Below are 5862 nucleotides of genomic sequence, written 5' to 3'. Positions count from 1 at the left end.
CCACAATTCCGTTTTCCAGTTTTGAAAATCCCTCATCGAGAATGGAATGAGACATCATGAACACGCACATCATCTTTACCAATATCATCACAATCCAAACACGATTAAAATATATGTGGAAATAAGAAATAAGAAACTATTACAAAACACAGAAATGTTATATCTGTACGTTTAAATAAAGTTACATAAATTGAATATGTGCAGCATGTACTGACGGCTCGCTCCAGCTCTGATGAACCCACTGTGCACATCACCTCCTGGGCCTGTGTGGGTTCTCCTCAGGTACTCCAGCTCTCTTCTTCTTATTCTATATGGATAAGCAGTATAGTTGATGGTTTATGTTAAAGGGATATTTCAACATTTTGGCAAATTCTCCTATTGCCACGTGAGCTCTGCACGGCACGCGGTATTTCCGGCTTTCTCTCATCAAACTCATCAAATACACAATCCAACAACTCCAAAACGCTCTTGAGGACAAGTTGTGACCTATACACATTCACCACACTATGAGATAATAATGGAACATTACGAGACAAAGTTGTTTTTGAGGCAAATGTGTAGCCCAAACTACATTCCCGACATGGCTGCTTGGCAGAGTGACTTCAAAACCGAAAGTATTTGCTTCATGTGTCGTAATGTTACATAATTATACATTATTATGTCATACGGTGGTGAATGTGCAGGTCACAACTTGTCCACCAGAGCATTTTGGAGTTGCTGGATTGTGAATTTGATCAGTTTGATGAGGGAAACGTAGAAATACCATGAGCCTCCGTTGCGTTAGCTGCAGCTAGCGTCTCTGCCCCGCTGATCTAAAAACAGCTTGCACCGACAATTAAAGGTAATGAACCTACTCCTAAAACTATAGGGATTATGGCGATAGGCCAATTTGCCAAAATGTTGAAATATCCCTTTAAATTGCCCAAGATGTATGAGTGTGTGATAGAGTTTCCCTGTGACTAGTGCAAAGAACTTTGAAAGGCTAGAAAGCTCCATAAGATCACAATAAAATAAAAAGAAGGGAGGAGCGGGGGTTCACCCTGGACAGGTCACAGGTCTACCAGGCCTGATATATAGAGATGAACTATATATATATATGAAGAGTTCATTTGCAAAAGCAGATAACTCCGTTTTAAAAAAAAATTCAAAACAATTTTTAATTATTATTTCCACCAGGTGAAATCAGTCAAACCAAAGTTGAGTGGCTTTGACCAAGGAGATGAGACGTATCAAAACAGACGTAGCTCAAAAAAAATAAAGCTTTATTGAAAACAACACTATGCAAAGAATAATTCAAAAGCATCAACTCATCTTTTTCAAAATGGCACTTATCTGCTTTTGCAAATGAACTCTTCATATATATATACTATCACACACACAGTCACACCTATAGGCATTTTAGAGGTTCCAATCAACCTCGGGTGCATGTTTTTGAACTGTGGGAGGAAGATGGAGAACCCACACAGGCACAAGGAGAACATGTTCCCAACACCCTGAAAGGCCAAAAAAGTCTTGGAATCAAGTCTGGAACCTTCTTGCTGAGAGGTGAGAGCGCTAACCACTGAATTCTGTTGTGTTGTTCTCACATGACATTCCACAACCTTGAAATGAAAATGTTGACATGCTCCTCCGTTTCTGGAAAGGGTCAATGGTCATGAAGATTGTAACCTGATTTCAGATGTTCCCTGGGCCTGCTCCAATAGAACATGGGTCTACCGTAGCGTCCTGGGGTTGAACAACATCTCCCACCTTCTCTGACACCTGCTGAGTAAACACCCTCACGTTTTATAGTTTGATCCATTTGGCAACTCTCTCTTGGTTTACAAACACAGCTGCTCACACATGCACACGTGCCCCTGCAGCTGGCTGGCTGGCTGGCACTCGGGCCTGTGGAGGGAAGCTGTGTGCTGCACCACCCGACCAACACAATGTGGGTGTATATGAAGACTGTGTGTGTCTCTGTGTATAAGGTTTTTTTTTTTTACAGGTCCTGTGTGGTCACAGTGTGTCTGTCAGAGGAACTCAGTAACCTCTGAAGACGTTAACGTCACCGTTTCATCTGAACCAAGGGACAAACGAGGTCACGGTGTTTGTGTTTGCTCAGCCTATCACAGCCCTGCCCTTCACCTGCAGCTGGGCAGAGGGTAGAGGGTCGCTGTTGGTATATGTCATTGTGCATCCTATATCTGTTGAGCATAACAGAACACACACACCCTCCTGATGACATAGGTGGAGCTCGCTTTTGAAGTTCTCCGTTTGCTTTGTCTATAGATAAGCTCTGACCTCTGTGAGAGAGGAAGAGGTTACTATGGTTCAACTCCAGGATGTATAGAGACGAACATTCAATTCAGTTCAAAAAACTTCATTGTCTATCACAAGGACAGATAATTGTCATTAGTTTGGGCTCCAAACAGTTAGACATACATACACCAACGTAAAAACTCACATTAAAAAATCTCACATAAAAGCTATAAAATTCACATGATGCTCACATAAAAGCTGCAACAGCAAGTAGGTCTTGCCCTAAAAACAGGTGCCTATTTCTTTTTGTTTAAAATGTGCACTGCAGTGGGGATAAAAGAGTTATTGTAAGTCTTTTTTTTTTGGCCAGGGGTACTCTAAACCGGCTGCCTGACGGCAAAAGCTGAAAGGAGTGGTGGAGGGGATGTGAGGGGTCCATGGTGATGGAGAGCGCTTTCCTCTGTACTGCGCGTCTGTAGAGATCAGGGATCTTGCTTTTTTCAATGAGGAAATTGAAGAGCCAGGAAGTCATGAAGTCCACATACTGCCTGTATGTGAACAGGGAATGGTCGTCTGTCAGACAGGCCACCAAGGCCATGTCGTCTGCGTATTTACAGAACACGTACGACCTACATTACACACACAGGAAGGAACTCATCACTGAGGTTTCTCTCTCTTTACACTGCCACATGAGTGTGGTAAACAGTTGTGTACTTTTTTAAAAATTTGATGCAGTGTTGCTGCAATGATATAACTATGACATGAAATAAGTGATGTTTTGGAGACCTGTGGAGTATAGAACTGATTTCTGTCTTAAAAAAGCACTGAATTAAATTTCAATTGTAATCTCTGTTGTTTACTACATGTTTACATTGCTCATAGTTTTCTTCTTGTTGGTGCCTGAGGATCAGTGCAGTGATGATGGAGACCCTTTCTACTGTGCTGCTAAGAAGCTTCAAGCTCAGGCTACATGGTTAAGTGTGATAAACAGTTGTCTATTTCATAGTCATAGACAACTCAAACCTGACTTCAGTTTTATGTAATGTTGCTGCAATGATGTGACCATGACTGTCAACAGTTTTGGTTCCTCCTTAATAAATCTACATGGGTTGAATTCTTATATAACTAACTTATTTAAATTTTTTCAAGGCTTAAAGAGGAACTATGCAAGATTTTTTTACCTTTTGTATTGAGTTGTTTTCTTGCAATTTAAACCAACACTAAGTAACTTTTCAGAACTTTTGTGATGGTACATCTGGTGGTCTGTATCACCTTCACTGGCACTAAGCAGCTTCCAGGTGGATGGTAGGAACCCCTCCACACAAAAAACTACAAATGTGCTGACTGCTTTACGTCACTTCCCCTTTTCCCCATTCGTTAAAAAGACGGAAGTCCATGTAAATGCCTATGTGGGATTACTGCTATCATGGCAGAAGCAGCAAGAAAACCAAAGAAATTAAAAGTTTTGTCTGAGGAGGCTAAAAAACGAAAGAGGGAGAGTTATGCGGAACGGCTGCAGCTCCGCTACGGCACAGCGGTGGCGCCGATACATTTCTATTCTGGTCAGTGTGTGTGCTTCCACTGACTGAGGCTCAGAGCAGCTCGTGCGAGACAGGAAATCGTGTAGTACAAAACAAAACACCTGGTTAATTTTCAAAATAAAATACACCGTGTTCACGGCGGATCATATTTCCCGCACTACACCTTGAAAACGCTGTAATGGGCTGAGGCCTGAAGTGAACAGGTCAGAGGTTTTCAGACACCATGTTACCAAGTTGAAACCATGAACGAGGAGATACTGAAAAACAAAACAGGCAGATCAACAGGTCAGCACCGAGTTGTTGCACACGGCTGGGAGATCAGGATGTTTACAATGCTACGCGCTAGTGCTCATGGGAAATGGGATCTTCCCTCAGGCAAAACACTGATGAGATGAGATGTGGATGGAAACATGGTTAGCGTTAGCCTAGAAATCTATCTGCACCCTAGCAGCAGCAAATATATTTGCTCCGTAGGTCTAGAAACGAGCCATAGGAACTTTTTGAGTCTCGAACACCGATTGTGTTGACCAATCACAGCGCTCTATCTGTTTAGAGAGTCGTTGGGCGGGCTTAACGCCATGACAACATACATTTTAATTGGCTTGTCAGGCTAACGTCACCCTGCTCTTTGCTCTGATTGGTCGTAGCGCTAACCTACTGCATGCAGAGGCAGTTTGAAAGACAGCCTTCATCCCGTCCCCTGGATTGAGCCGAGGTCTACCGGTCGTTGCCAGACTAGACATGTTACTGTAATGATGTAGTCTGGCTTGTCAGGTTAGGTTAGCGTGTCTATTTCAATGAACGTTTTCTGTGGGCCACACGCAGCACAGACAAGAAGCTTCTCAGTGAATTCTCAATTCCTGCTAAGCTAGTACAGCTGGGTTAGGTAAGAAGGATCCACAGGCCGGCACTGAGTGGTGGTCTTCAGGCCACTTCCTCATTACTTACCTTAGGCAGGTCTGTGCTGCCCTCTGCTGGACACCACTGAAACATTATACACCTGTATTTTTTTAGTTTTATCAGATTTTAATGTCTCTTTTTTGTGGCTGTGTAATGGGTTTAGTTGTAGGCTATACTTTACTTTACTTTATTTGTTTATTTAGTCGGGACAATGTATATTATTATGGACAGTGAGTGCTAGAGTACCCACAGTAAATAGGCCTACACCGGATTTAGCACATGTGCTAAATTACATCCGTAGTCCCCAAAACAATACAACAATTAACATAAAAAAGTCCATAAAGACGGAGGACCAGTAGATAACAGAAAAAGTACATTTACATAGTTACAGGGTTGGACATGATTCTTTGAATTGTAAAAAAAAAAAACACACACAACGTGCCCCTGTCTTGTAAACACTGTACAGTCTAGGACTGAGGTGATCCAGTCTACGTAGTGGAAGGTAAATATAGTGGAAACTTTTGACTGCTATTTTGATGCATTACAATGAAGGATGCACAGGGAAAAACACACAACACACATCTTGAGTCCATGTTTACAGCTGGTTTACATCCTGAGTTCAGGTTCACATTCATCTAGCCTAGATGTCATCCCATTTCAACAGGTCAATCCAGTTTGTTTCATGTTTGTGGTTAGTGAAGGAGGATGTGTTAGAAATAAGTTTAATTAGTTCAAAGATCTGTCGTTCCTAATGGGATTTCCTTCACTTCTTTGACTTAATGTCATTTCCAAGCACAGGAGAAGTTCTTGGAGAGGAGATGGTTTGACATTTTGAGTGCAGCCCATGGTGTCCATGTGAACCATGTCAGTGAGACACCATGAACCAGAATTCAGAGCATCAGGACCCAAATGCTGAAGCACATGAAGGCCAGTGTTTCATTATTCACATAACAGCAGCTTCTCTGGGCCCCTGAGGCCCCAGTGGCTTGTGGGACCAGATAAACACACAATGTAATTGGTAAAAAAAAAAAAAAAAATCAAACATGCAGGATCCTATGAAATAGGCTATGACAATTTGTTTCTGTGGTTTTTGTTAGGACAGCTAACAGACATGTGTCAGTCCTCACTTGTGGACATGTGTCCACCCACTCACTTGGATAACTAAATCATGTATCTGTGT

Source organism: Trachurus japonicus, chromosome 3 (genome assembly GCF_045865225.1).
Source record: "Trachurus japonicus isolate A0001 chromosome 3, Traja_1.0".
Taxonomy (NCBI): Eukaryota; Metazoa; Chordata; class Actinopteri; order Carangiformes; family Carangidae; genus Trachurus; species Trachurus japonicus.
This window is presented reverse-complemented; position numbering follows the sequence as displayed.